Source organism: Pleurodeles waltl, chromosome 1_1, assembly GCF_031143425.1.
Source record: "Pleurodeles waltl isolate 20211129_DDA chromosome 1_1, aPleWal1.hap1.20221129, whole genome shotgun sequence".
NCBI classification, from domain to species: Eukaryota; Metazoa; Chordata; class Amphibia; order Caudata; family Salamandridae; genus Pleurodeles; species Pleurodeles waltl.
Window position 1 is genome coordinate 948,022,511 of NC_090436.1, and position 15,310 is coordinate 948,037,820.

A 15,310-nucleotide genomic window follows, 5' to 3' on the forward strand; every position below is an offset into this window, starting at 1 on the left:
AATTCCTCCTCGACCATGGGGAGGGCGGAAACTGAGCTCTTGCTGGTCCCTGTTACCACTTCAATGACAACACCTGTCCAAGATTTGGCTGTTTTATACACCAATACAACACAGACTGATGGCACCATCTACTATGATCCTCCACGTGAAGTAGACCCATCTACAAGTACTCCACTTGCTCCCGTATTTGCAGAGCCTGCCTCTGGTTACTTCATCGATATTGATGACTTTTCTTCAGACTCATCCACTCCAGTGATTGAAAATGTTTCAAAGACACGTAAACTATATCTATGACTTAAAACAAATTACTTAATATACCCATGGAACTATTTATGGTTCTGCCTGACATTTTCTACCCTATTTCTATGGATTGATTTCTAGACTGTTTTCTTCTTGCTTATTAATGATCATTACATTCCTGAACGCGCCTCTGTAGCGCCTGTGGACGAAGTCTTAACTCCATATCATTCCTCATACAAGGTCCGCAGAGACTTGTCCCCAGTGAACATTTCAGCTGTACCCATTTCTGATGGGATAGTGTGGAACAAAGTTCCGTTTGAAATATACAGGCCTACTGAGGTTATCCAAATACCATATATATTTAAAATATATATGACAGATGTTATTACGCCCAGTGTTGTAGCTAATGATTGGGATGTCCAGACAGTTGACTCTATGTTATTCGAAAGTCATGATGTATATGTGAATACAATGAATTACGGGGAAATGTTCTGCTACAATAATTGGGCACATTACTACCTGCACTGTGCAACTAGACATAGACCAGTACTTAATTGCACACAGTGGGAACATTGGTTGACACCACCAGTGGGGAGCCCGAAAAGTTATTTGGAGAAATGTACTTATTTTTCTGGGCATGACACAAAACATTCCGAATCATATTATTTGAAATTACCTCCTTCCAAAATTAAGAAAATTTTGATAACAGACACAAAACTGATTTATTCAGATTCCTTTGTTTCCCATCTTGCTTTTGAAGGTTACGATCACTGGAAGAACACTATTGATTTAAAGAGTGTATGGGGAACACAAGATTGGCTAATACAGGATAGGGAAGCTTTATTTAGAGCATGCCTGATTCCTGTGCAAATGATCTTTCTGAATGACACGATTCAACAAACGCCCTGCCTAGGGTTAGCAAAGATAAAGGAATTGAACACGCCCAGTATTACCACACCGGCAAAGTCTAATGATTGGCAAGTCTTCCTGAACAACACAGAGGAAGACCTAGATGCAAAGATTCAGGCTGGTACCTATAATTCTTCACTTTCCTGTCCCGGCGGGTGGTTAATTTGGCCAGTGGACACCGATGGCTGTCAGGCACAATTTTTGAATTCCTCAGGGGGTTTCAAGATTAGCCGGCCAGAACATCGCTTTATCTCGGGCCAACACACAGGATAGTTACTACATATGGGTAAACTGTGCTGACAATGGGTGCAGTCTAACACGTTAACAGCAGTTAAAGAACACCTTAACTCACTCTCTGAAGATATAGGGGGTTATTACAACTTTGGAGGAGGTGTTAATCCGTCCCAAATGTGACGGATATACCACCAGCCGTATTACGAGTTCCATAAGATATAATGGACTTGTAATACGGCTGGTGGTATATCCGTCACTTTACCGTCACTTTTGGGACGGAATAACACCTCCTCCAAAGTTGTAATAACCCCCATAGACTTGCAGGACTTCTTGTTAGGTCCTAGGAAACAGCGCTTTAAAAGATTAACCTATGCTATGTATAATGAGATATGGAAACTTTGTCAGATAGAAGCTGCTGCACGTTTAAGGCAAATAGATAAGGAAAACGTAGAAAAGGTTTTAGTGGTTGTTGATAATGGCATGAACACCCTGTCCAACAGAATTTATTCACTAACAAACATAGGCCCTCATTACAATCCTGGTGGTAAATGCCGCCTACCGCTGTGCTGACGGCCACCAAGATACTGTGACCGCAGTGGTATTCCGCTACAGGCATTATGACCCACAATGAGAAATCCACCACTATACAGACACCCACACAAGTCCGCCAGACCAAAGGTCAGTGATAAATTGGCAGTACCAAAACCCACACCATCAGGAATACGCCCACAGTATCAGGACGCACAAATCACTGCGGCGGTCTTTCATCCGCAGTAAACCATTGGCGGTACAAACTGCTGCGCTCAAAATACACACACACTTACAAAACAACACCACATTGGACAACTCAAACTACACACACCTGACACACAGACACACACCACACCCACACACCCAATCCAATATAAAACACACCCCCACATTACTCACAACCCTTTCCACAAAAACAGATTGCCAACAGAGAGAGACACAAGCCAGGAGCACCCACTCAATCTGAGCCAAAGAACACCATCATCCATACACGCACCTCACACCACACCACACACCACAACACATCACCCTACACATCACCCCTCACATCCTCACACATATCACTCACACCACATCCATGGCACCCCAAAGACACCCCAGGTATTCAGAGGAGGAGCTATGGGTCATGGTGGAGGAAATCATCTGGGTAGAGCCACAGCTATTCGGATCACAGGTGCGGCAGACGTCCATTGATAGGAAGATGGAGCTATGGCGGAGGATCGTGGACAGGATCAACGCCATGGGGCAGCACCCAAGAACAAGGGATGACATCAGGAAGAGGTGGAACGAACTACGGGAGAAGGTGCGTTCCGTGGTTGCAAGACACCAGGTAGCCATACAGAGGACTGGCGGTGGACCCCATCTCCTCCCCCACAACTAACAACATGGGAGGAGCAAGACTTGCCAATAGTGCATCCTGAGGGCCTCGCAGGAGTAGCAGGAGGACTTAACTCTGGCAAGTCAAATCATTACTACTATATCCCCCACCCTACCTGCATGCCATCACAAACTCCTACCCCCACCCTCACCCTATCACTCCACCACCTCACATATACCCCACCATTCCAACCCACCCATCCCGAAACCAAGCCCTGCATGTAACACCAATCCATGGACCCCCATCACAGACCTGAATGGACACCCATCACCACAGCATGCCCATTAGAGAGAATCACCTAGCCCACAAAATCACCACGCACGCAAGCCTGAGCTGCCAGGGCTATCCCAACTATACAGGGAAACAAACCCATGCACAAGATGGTACACACAGATACACTGCATTTTCATCCCCACAGGAACCCTACTCTAAGTCACCGGAGAGGAGTTGCCACCAACATCCAGTCCCCCCCAGAGGAGGCCCACAGTGATGACAGCAGCTCTGCACGCCTGGATCACGATGACCAACTTGGCCCATCAGGGACCTCTGGGCAGTTGGGTACCCAGGCACAGTCCCAACCCACCACAGAGCCTCCCCCCTCAGGAAACACCAGCACAGCACCCACCCAGCGGGCCCATGCCACTGTCCCCAGGACACGTCAATCAGCAGTGTGTCCACCACTACAGGGACCCCAGGCAACCCCACAAACACAGGATGATCAGGGACCTGGGGTCAGTGGCAGTGGGCACATGGTTCAGGGGACAGAGGCACAGGACAACAGGGAAACTGAAAGGACTGCTGTGCGACGGGGGAGGACAGGCTCAGGGAACCCACTCTCCAGGAGGCACTCTCCAACATCCTGGGAGCATACCACCATTCCCACGAGACCATGGGCCAGATACTGTACAAGTTGCAGGAGACTCAGCTGCTGCAGGAGGGACAGTACCAGGGGATCAGGGAGGATCTCGAAAACATCTACACTATCCTGGTCACCATTGCAGGGGTGCTGGCAGACATGGCAAGACCATGAGGGAGGCAGTGGCACACCAACGGGCCCCTGACACTAGCCACACCAAAGAACATCCCCCCACCTCCTCCGGCGCTAGTAGACAGAAGGCCCCACCACAGGACCAACAGGCCACCAGCACCCCAACCGAAGGAGAACCACACCGCAAACAGTCCCTGCGATCCAGGCAGAAAACAGAGAACATTGCCAGAACCCCCACCAGGAAATAAGACTCTCCTGATTGTCACCCTCCTGTTCCACTCTGTCACCCTGTCCCCCTTCCTATGCCCCATTGGACAATGCACCTGTGATACAAAGAGACTGGGCTCTAACTGGAGATTCCTCCACCATCACCCCAGCCCATTGCACATCCCCCTCTACGTATGAGCACTTAAATAAACACTGTTGGAACAAATACTAATCTTGAGTCTGTCAATTGATTGAATCATGTATTAGAACAACATTCTGAAAACATTGCAAGTAATATATACAGTCATTTATAAATTGGTATGACCTTTAGTGGCCAGCAGTAAAAATACCAGGAGCCAGAGTGGGCCACAGAGATCTGCAAATAGAGATCCCAAAGGGTACAGTAAGTGACCATAGACATAGGGAAATCAGGCTGCCATGTATAATGTCCAACAGAAAACTGAATTGTAAAGTGAAGTTACAGTGTCTTACTTGTGTGTCACTGGGATTACTGCTGTATTATATTACTTCTGTTGTCCACATCTTCTTCCTCTGCCTCCTCTTCCTCACTGTCCACAGGCTCCGCTGCTGCCACTAGACCATCTCCAGGCTCATCCTCCTGCAGAAAAGGCACCTTGCATCTCAAGGACAGGTTGTGCAACATGCAACATGCAATGATGATCTGGCACCCCTTATTGGGTGAGTAGTACAGGGATCCACCTGTCAGATGGAGGCACCGGAACCTGGCCTTCAGGAGGCCAAAGGTCCTTTCAATGATCCTCCTTGTTCACCCAGGTGCCTCATTGTAACTTTCCTCTGCCCATGTCCTGGCATTCCTCACTGGGGTCAGTAGTCATGAGAGGTTGGGGTAACCAGAGTCACCTGCAAATATCGAGGGATACCTGTTAGACACAAACTAACCATTAGTGACTACCACATACCCAGACACAAACTTATACTGGGTGGTGACTTTGGGCTCACCTATTAGCCACACCCGGTGCCTCTGGAGTTGGCCCATCACATATGGGATGCTGCTATTCCTCAAGATGAAGGCGTCATGCACAGAGCCAGGAAACTTGGCATTCACATGGGAGATGTACTGGTCCGCCAAACACACCATCTGCACATTCATAGAGTGATAGCTTTTTCTATTCCTGAACACTTGTTCATTTCTACGGGCTGGGACAAATGCTACATGTGTACCATCATCATCATTAAGGTTTATATCGATAATAAAAGTACCAAAAAAGCTCATCATACGATACACACATTGAAAATATAAAAGAGCAATAATATAAAACTCTCTAACTGAATAATGTTCGAAAATGAGCGATTAAAATACGAGATTCTAAAACATAGTCAAAAATGATAAAAGATCACCAATGTAAAAAGACATGTATATAAAATCCTTCACCCTAACTTAAAATACAGAATAGAAAAAACAGTATGAGAACTTTAAAATTAGAATCAAATATTCCCTGTAAGAGCGACACATCCAATTTTATCTACAGACTTAGCCTTGCTTTAGTGTGGTGCATTGCAAGCTGCCCCTAACCGTTTCGCTCTTATGTGCCAAATTGCATCTAAGAATCTAGCCAGAGCACATGCCACAATGCCATGGGTATTCGATTTGCAGATCCTAAGAGCTAGGAGCCGGTTGTTAATGCCCATGGACCTGCAAAGAGGTATAATCCATCGAGTCAGCTGTTTGGCATATGTGGGACAATGGAATAACACATGAGTGACACAGTCAGATGTCTCACAGCCCATTGGGAATAGTTCTTGTTGATTATCCTGTTGTGACCACCTGCAAGTAAAAGTGTGTGGTGGTAACAACCCCAACCTAAACCTAATGTAAAGTGCACGTGCTCGGGGGGATAAAATCAAGTCCATATAATTTTCTAATTCATAATGACATTTGACTGATATGAATCTATCTGTCAAACTGAACGAGTACACCTCAGCTAGCTTTCCTATTTTTAAGTTTAACTAATATGCATCCTTAACAACTTGTGCCGCATTTTTTGGAAGACGATGGGGGTCTGTTCAAAACAAGCCCTACCCTAGTTTGGTAAAACTGTTTTCGACATGATTACACCATGGGATTTTCCTTGTTATGTGTGTACTCGGCAGGGCATTCAACCACGTTCTGTATGGGCTGAAAAGATCCATGGACCAAATCCTAATCCAATACAGTATTGGTTTTAAAGCGGCTATGTGGGTGATGGAATCTAAATTTAGGTCCATCCTAATAGGCAAAGTGGGGGAACTAGCAGGTATTTTTAGCAAGACTTTTATGAATGACTTTTCAGCAAGCTCTAGATCCCACAGATTGCCATGCCCCCAGAGCTCTGCTACGTACAGAGCCCCCCCTCTAGCTTGTACTTTATATATTTCTATTGCAGGGGAGATTGTAAATCTGGGAGATCTGTTAGCAAATCTCAAGATGCCCCCCGAATTCTGTTTCAGTCTCATATATGCCTTTGATAAATGGGCCTGCCATTTGTGCGTATCCTCTAGTCTGACTCCTAAATAACCAAAATCAGTAACTCTCTCTAATACTTCCCCATCCAGTAAAATCGTCCTCCTTATTTTATGTTTTTTGTCACCCAAGATCATATATTTGGTTTTTAAGGTATTAACTTCAAGGCCGTGGTCCTTGCAAAAGCACATAAACTTCACGAGTAAATTTGCAAGGCCGGGGGCAGTTTGGGATAGTAACAAAGTGTCATCCGCAAATAACAGACACAGAATCTTTGTACCGCCTAGTTTTGGTGCATCATTGTCACAGTCCAATAAGTAAGGGATACATGCGTTGATAAACATTAAAAAAAAGTGTGGGAGCCAGCACACATCCCTGCCTCACCCCTCTTTTAATCGGAATCTCTCTTGTTACCTCCTCATTTAATCCCCATAAGAATTTTCGCAAAACTCCCAGTATATAAACTTTTAATTAAGTTTAATAGGGGACTCAGGAGCCGGCTCCGTCCAGTACCTCCCACAATTTGCAGTGCGGGACCAGATCAACCGCGGATTTGAGGTCCACAAAGGCCACAAAAAGATTCCCTGCACCCAGGTCTACAGTCTTCCTTTTGATCATGAGAAACCTGAATATCTGGTCAATTGTACAGATTTTCTGACTAAAACCTTCTTGGAGATCACTGAGGGCTTGAGTCTATTCTAACCATTCTTTAACACTTATCAAAACCTGATAGCAAAAAAAAATTGGGGAGATTATCCAGGAGGCTAATTGGTCTGTAAATCACAGGAGCGGCCCTATCCCCCTTTTTATAAATGGGTATAATAATTGCTCCCTTCCAGGAGCGGGGATAGTTTCCACTAGCCAGGACGGCATTTGATACATTATTAACACAGAGGCCCAACATGTCAAGGTCAGATTTAAATAAATCAGCAGGTATGCCATCTAAGCCGGGGGCTTTTCCTGATTTTTGGGCCTTAATGGCCTTCCTAGTTTCGTTCAGGGTAAACAGAGTCAGGCTTTCAAAGGGAGAGGAGTCTAATCCAAATACAGTACTGCTAATGGAGAAAGCGTTGCTTTCAACGTCATACAACTTCATGAAGTGAGCCACCCAAATTTTCAGCGGAATATAACAATCTGGTCTAAAATTCTCATTTAGCCCGTTGGTAGCCACCAAAGACCAAAAATGTTTCAGATGCTTCTCCTGAGCTGCTATCAGCAAATCCTGCCATGACTCTTCTTCCCAATTATTTTTGGAGGTCTTTATTACAAATGCGTACTCACGCCTAGCGCTAGGTATCAGATGTCTATCTTTAGATTTAATTGCCTTTAACAAGCTACACTTGGACTCCCTACATGCTTTACCAAACCACCTGTGATGGGGTCCAGTTACTGAACAGTTATTTTCCCTAACAGTTCTATAGAAAAGTTCCTTCGAAGTAGAAAAAAGATCTATATGTAAGGCCATGAACTCATTAGGGGAATATGAACAAAGACCGTCCACTAATTGGTGAGTTGATACTAAATCAAACATTTTCCCCCACAGTTTTCATGAACTTTTAAAACAATCCGATTTCAGGGCACGCTTGTTAGAAGAGACTACTGGGGGGGAATAGTTTTGTTGCTATTTTGCATATCTATTCTTTTAGAAATAAGCCCATCATATGTAACTAAAATAGGGGCATGATCACTGTTGTATTGATTTCCTATGCAGATATCTTGGATAGTATGCCATATCCTCACATCAATGACCACATAATCTAATGTACTACTATAAGACCTTCTGAAGAACGTGGGCTTTGCAGGAGAGTCCGAAGGAAAATGCCTATTTCCTGGGCGAAGACCATGTGTTATCATAAAGTCTATCAGCTGCAAGGCCCTACTACAGGATTTGGACTGCTTCTTCAAAGAAGAAAAAGGAGGAATATTCCATGATACATTTTCTATCTGAGTAATCTCAGAAAATACAGAGTTCGGCTCAAGTGACACATTTAAATCCCCAGCAACAAAAATAAAATGTGATGTTATATAATCTAATACCAAAGCATTCAATACCTGGATAGTTTTTGACAACTGATTAAAAGGATCTGGTCTGGTATAAACATTGAAACACAACAGGGGAAACCCTCGCTTTTGCTGAATAGATAAGGCCAGTATGTCATCTGAGTCCACATACATTTCTCTTATATTGCCCAGATCTGAGTTCCTTGTCCATATAATAAGACCCCCCGCCGCTCTCCCCGCCAGGGACAGTCTGGCTTCTTTGCAAAATGAGTTGAACCCTTGTCTAAAAACATTAATAGTTGACCAAGTTTCCTGGAACAAGCAAATGTCAAATTTGTCGATAAACTCCCCCCAATCTGGGTCATCTAATTTATTGTGAATTCCAGCCAAATTCCATGTCAGGAGCTTTGGGGTTAAAGTCCTCCAGGTTGTAGGGTCCTTCCGGAGGGATGACAAAATACAAGGTCTAACATGATTCTTCCTAGGTGATAATGTGACCATAAGTGCATCAGAAGCATCAGATGCCGAAACCCTACTCCTAGGGGACGAGAGTCTGAATCTGAAACCCCTTCTACCTGCAAATTAACAATACAAGAGGATCCACTACTCTCACGGACAGTTCAAGGCAAAAGCAGTCAATCAATGTCTGAAGCAAAAGCTACTTGTTGCAGCCTCCCTGGATTAGTCGTCGCGTTCTGGCAAACATGCTCCTTCTTGTTAACTAAAGCAGGGGTCTCCTCAGAAATAGCTAAAGGATCATCTCTCTCGATTCAAGTGCTATGGTTCAGGGTAGAAAAATTTCTCCTCAATGGAGAATCATTTGCAGGCCAGCAGCTTTTGATGTGGATATTTGAACCACTTTGCAGGGGGTTCTGCATCTCCATGGATAATAGGCCCCTTACCAACTCAGGCGCAGAAAGCACTAGCTTTATTGTGTCCCAATGGCCCCCTCTCTCTGTATAGCGCTGTGCCGATATTATATCTATATGGATAACAGAACCACATTGTCTGGTGTGCCGTATCCAATAGATAACCTTATTTGTAAGTGAAGCACTATCTTCCTATGCATTAGGCGCTAAAGGAGGGACTCTGCACATGAGGATTGGGTAACCTTGATATAAGGTTTGCACAGTGGGCGGTTCCCGTACCACTTTGGTACGTGGTCGAGAAATCATTGGAGCACAGGGATGACTTTTGTGCTGGAGGGACTAATAAAACTAATCTGTGAGTCTCTAGTGTCCGAGTCAAGATTGTTACTTAGACAAGCAACAGTCTTCTTCCTAGCACCAAGTTCATTGGTATAAGTAGAATTAGGGTTTGACTCTGGATTATGCACAGGAACAATTTCCCTTGACGAACTGTTGGAACGAAGAAAGGTCAAAACCTCTGTCATTAATATCTTCAGTTCTTTTACCTCTTCTTTTAGATCAGTGACAAGGGCGACCAAATCCTCCTGAGGATGAGATGTAATAAAGTGATGGATTGTGGGTTGTGCACTTGGATTAAAAATACCCAGTTCTTCAGCTTGGGCCTGGGACTCCAATGGTAAAAAGCGATTGGAACAGGGAATATTATGTACAATCACACTGTCTAAAGGATGGTTCTCTGGACTTATCTGAAGTGTGCATGGATCCCTGGCGCTTGTATTTGTTCCATCAGCCTGTGCCGTCGATGGCATTATAATGACACCACTGTCGGGAATATTTGCCTTGCCCCGCGATTTGACTGATAGGAAAGTGGTGAGTGAACCATTCTTCAATCTTTTCTGGGAGTCTTTCTTCTTTTTAGTCAACAAGGACTCCACTTCCTCGATCAAATTATCAATTTTGTCAGTCACACAACTAGATGAAATATGTGACGCTTGATGCAATTTGGGAATTTTTGTTTGAACAGTGCCCACCGGCAGGCTACCCCTTGCCTTACGTTTCCCCATTTAGAACAACTAGATGCTACAAAAACAACTGTGGGGCAAGTTTTAAATAGTTTTATAATGCCAAGCTTCAATACATTGCAGGGATAGCTCCTACCTTAGGGCCACGAGGGGTTGCCCAGCCCGGCCTCGGACGGGCGCAGACGGCGGAGCGCGGCGCTCTTTGTAGCGCACCCGATGAGAAGGCGGCCCCCCCACCAGCAGGCAGCAAGAGGGGATCCTGGGGCGTGTAGTCAATCCGTGAAAGTCAGGACAGCAGTAAACAACGGTGCGCTTTGTAGCGCCTGCGATGAGAAGGCGGCCCCCCACCAGTAGGCAGCAAGAGGGGATCCTGGGACATGTAGTCCCTCCGTGAAAGTCAGGACAGACCAATTTAGGGAGCGTTTCACAGAAACAGTTTTTTTGTGTTTGATACGTTTAAAGAAATAAGGCATTGTTCATTGCGATGTAAATTATGGCTCTTATGAATGTGAAAACACGCAGGCACTGTGGTTCGTTATTGAGCTTTGGAAAACCTTTCTATTGATAAGTGCCTGAGAGGTTCCCTCAGTGCGACCAGTTTATTACTGCTGGGACCGCGCTGTACCTTTGCCGTGAGGCTTTATCTGACGTAAATTCCCACGTTCACAGGTAGAGGTCACTGTTGTCCTGGGTTTCATAAACTGACGCAATGCATTAGCGAGAACTCTCACGCTGGCTCCCGGGGCCCGGCAGTATGAAATCAGTGCAGAGCTGCTAGGTTTCATACATATCGGTCAATGATCCACTCTTGAAATGTCGAACTTCCTGAACGGTGCCTTGTAAAGACATCGGCTCTTTTTACTTTGTGGCCGTACGCACATAAAACGGAATGAAACGGAAAAAATATGTGAAAGCAAACTTTGTGCCACACGATTCTTTAAATAAAAACAAATTGCGTTGTGAGCAGTGCTTTAAATGGGCCGGTACTCACAGGTACTGAGTACCGGCACTTCTTATTTTTTTCACTCTGAGTACCGGCACTTCTCTGCTGCCAAGGAGAGTACCGGTACTCATGAAAGGTAGGCTCATTAGCTGCTAGTGCTGGTGAGCACTAGGCTCTCAGAGTTGAACCCGCCTCTGACAGCAAAGGTGCTTCTGTCGCCCTAAACTGACCCACGCTGAGCTATTCAGTGGGGATTATGTGCCTAATGTCTGGGTATTTACGATCACGCTGTGTTTGTCAGAACAGTGTCCATTCAGGCCCTGTGCTGTCAATCACATTTACACACTTGTGTGCTTTGTGTAAACACAGGAATTGAGGCAGCCCCGCTGACAGTGACAACTAAGAAAGCCGTGGGAGGAAAGTTTAAAATGGGTTTGATCCCACCTGAGTCTCTTGAACGAGGGTCTGCTTATGTATGTGTGTTTGCCTGCTAGTATGTGTGTGTCTTTGTGTGAGAGAAAAGTGAACGAAAGAGAGAGAATCGGGGCACTTTAAGGAGGACTGTGTGGAATGCTTTGGGTGTGAGCCTCTGCTTGTTTCTTTCTGTGTGTGCACGTTCAAGAATATATAGTATTGTGCAAAACGACAGAAAATATGTATGCCAGTAAGATAAATAGCGTTGTGTTTCGCTTACATTTCGTTTAACGAGTTAACTTGTTTTGTTTGTTCAAACACATTTCTCATGGGCCTTGTCATGTGCTGCAATTGGTATACAAGTTAAAGTATCCCTTGTCTTGATCTTAGCCCCGCCCCTAGCCCCACCCACCACACTACTAGTATATGTTAATGAGTACCTGCACTTATTTTTTCCCATTTAAAGCACTGGTTGTGAGTGTACTAAACCCAGAAAAAACTGGTGTGAGCACACCAACAAATATAGCAAAGCAATTCGCTTGGAAGTTTTCATGGGCTATAGATAACTTTGTCGGACTCTCCTCTAAAATTACAATCCCTTTTCACAAAGACAATTTGGTATAGTAACATAGTTTTCATCTAGTAACTTATATACTCTCTTAAATGTTTTTTGTGAATTGGCTGACCCACTGGAACTATTTGTGGGATATTCATAAAACTGATAAAATGGGAAACACTTCGTCCTGTTTGCACTTTTACTAATATGGAGGAGTATGTACAAGAGTACTCCTATACAACTACATGCACAGAGTACAAGTGGGTATAAATGCTTCTGAGAACTGATCTCATTAGGGTCGAACCTGGGTCGCATGAGCTAAAGCATGCGTATCGCTAGCGAGATGCTTTAGGTAATTAAAAAGGGGCTCGGAGCACTGCGACGTCACGTCAGTGTCTTTCATTGGCAAGTTGGCTTGCCTGTTAGAATCGCTTCTTTTGGTTAGTGGAAGGCACGCAGACGTCATGCCCTTTCCGGTGGTTAGCCCTCCTCCAGCGCAGCTACCCAGTACAAAAAACACGCGAGGTTCGCTGGGTGTGGGGACTACTTTATCCTCTGTATCTCGCTGGGAGAATCGAGCGCTTCCCATACTATCGACCGTGTTACACAGGTTATTGTACTTTTGCCGAGTTTTTAGATTTATAATATTTAAAAAAAAAAAAAAAACGTTTTTCTCTTCGTTGGTAAACCGTTCCTTCGATCACAAAATATTTTACGTTGTCAGGTCAGGACCAAGAAACGAGTGGTTAAGGTGTCGCTGGACTCGGCGAATAGTTGCGTTTTTTTATTTGATTTGTTTTGCATAGTCTGTTATCACAACTGATTTAATTTGCGATAGTATTTTCGAGCTAAACTCTGTATACTGTGGTGCATGTTGAGGCCCGGGAGGTTGGTAAAGGAGTCTTGTTTTAACTCGGAACCACGTGGTTCGGCGACAAAGGCGCCTTCTGTATGTTCATGGCTCGTCGCAGACCTGTCGAACACTCGAATGTTTAAATATTCTCTGCACTTTCTACATGTCTTCGCTCATGCTGGGCGTATTTAATTCGGTGGTATGTTCAGTTCATATGTCTTCAAAGGGGGCACGATCTAATAAGTCTATTAACTCAATTGGCTGTTTCTAGTGGAAATGGTAATTGCGGTAAAAACCAAGCGTTTTTTTATTTTTTTTAACATGCGTCTGCATTTTAACTAGCCATAGGTTGTGACGTTACGGGGATAGTTAACACTCCTTTATTTTGTATGCTGCCTTGAGTTTAGTTAATGTGTTGACTTAGTGGTTTTGTTCAAGTCCCTGATCGAAGCCATGCTAGCAGTAAAATGTCTGGCTAGTGCGGACTAACAGGTGCCAAAAGCAAACGTTTCTTTTGACGGTCGCTAGTTTCCACTTTCTGTATAGTGGTCTGGCAACATTGCAGGGAAACACAAGCCTATTAAATTGTTCATAAGTATGTATTTTTTTGATACCGGCTGACGCAGCACTGAGCCACCAGGGTGCGTGTCTATATGACCCGCTTGTTTTTGAATGTCATATTGTCACTGGCCAGGTTATTCCCATGAGGGAATCTTGTCAGACCAGTATTATGATGCACGACGGCCACAGATGGCTAACTGACCATGCGCTTTAACTTCTAGACTTGTATTTCGAAAGTCTCCTTGCAGCTGAAGATGAATTGGACTGAAAGTACTAGGTAAGACCACACAAGCAGAACGACTGTGCCGTATTTTCAGTGCCCGGATGTTCAGAGGGGTTCAGTTGGTATCCCTAGTAACTTAGGCGCAGGCCCTACAATATGTGACTTAGTGGCAATATATGGTGGAACGTCTTAATTCAAATGAGGAATCCTTGTGCCGCTGCGTCCAACTACAGTGCGCCTACACCCTGACCAGCGTCTTGACTATTATAGCGTACCACCCCCATTACGAATCTGGCACACCCGGTTAAGATAGCGGGCAGTGGGACACAACATCCTATCCTGTATGTACTAATGACTCTGTGTGCACTTAACTATGGCTACCTACCTGCAGTAATGTGAGGGAGTGTATTTCTAAGCTATTGGGGTAATGTTGTGGCTTTTATCCAAGCCATGTAGACTTGTTGTGGTTTATGTGGATAGAATTAAGCCCAGAGAATCGCCTTTCCTTGACGGTCGCTGCTCAGTGTGATGGTTACTGGGGAGCAACATTTCAGGAAAGTACATAATTGCCTTGAAATAGTGCTTCTGGCCACCAGTCGGGGTGGGCTTTCTGACGTTTAGGGGTGGTAGTTTAATGCTGTGCGCTTCTTTATTATTATTATTTTTTGCAGGCAGATGCCTAAAGGTGGCGCCAAAAAGGAGAAAACAATATACTCTTGTAACTTCGGTAAGGCTTGAATTGTATGTGCTTGCTAACGCGTCCCTCTATGGTAATTTATTACACATTAGGACTCGTTTTAGGCCAATGAATCTTTTGACCCAGTTGAGAGACACCGTAGGACGAGATAACTAATCAATATGTCAATCACTAAATCAATGTCATCTATATTTATCACAACAATACATTTCACCTTAGTCAAAGTCATTAATCAATTCAAGACGCTACCATGACCTTTCAGTCATGAATAATCACACCAGTTTAGTAGAATTTTATTCCCTATTAATTACAATCTAAGATTAAGTGCGTTAATCTCAAAACCAAGAAACATAGCAACATAGTCCCAATATGGTAACTTTGATAAGATTTCATTAAGGCTAGAATTACAAACATTAGAACATAGCATGGCGTAAACATAGATCAAAGTATAGCAGAGTATCTGATATTGCGTCAGTTCAACAAAGCATAGTCTCAGTCGTTTGTCTATCTGCGTCAATTTTAGTGAACACCTGTCCTAACCACTGATTAGCATTAGCATGTTGGGCTTCATACAAAACAATTTAGACACCAATTTGGAAAACATCTAGCTATGTGTTGGTGCCTAGAAAGGAAAAGCAAAAAGACAAATTACAATTGCATTGTCATAATAACCCTCCAATGATTAGGTCAGCGCACAGGTTCA

The 15,310-nt window shown here is 44.3% G+C and overlaps 1 protein-coding gene and 2 non-coding genes across 4 annotated transcripts in view; 2 read left to right on the plus strand and 1 right to left on the minus strand.

Moving 5' to 3' along the window:
* Positions 1-15,310, minus strand: part of LOC138289702 (alcohol dehydrogenase 1-like) — a 452,749-nt gene that overhangs the window by 158,556 nt on the left and 278,883 nt on the right. The gene's annotated exons all lie outside the window — the stretch shown is intronic.
* Positions 13,561-13,703, plus strand: LOC138292177 (small nucleolar RNA SNORA16B/SNORA16A family). Its single transcript, XR_011202606.1, has one exon. It is a non-coding gene; the product is annotated as a small nucleolar RNA SNORA16B/SNORA16A family (small nucleolar RNA).
* On the plus strand, positions 14,342-14,476 carry LOC138292166 (small nucleolar RNA SNORA16B/SNORA16A family). Its single transcript, XR_011202603.1, has one exon. It is a non-coding gene; the product is annotated as a small nucleolar RNA SNORA16B/SNORA16A family (small nucleolar RNA).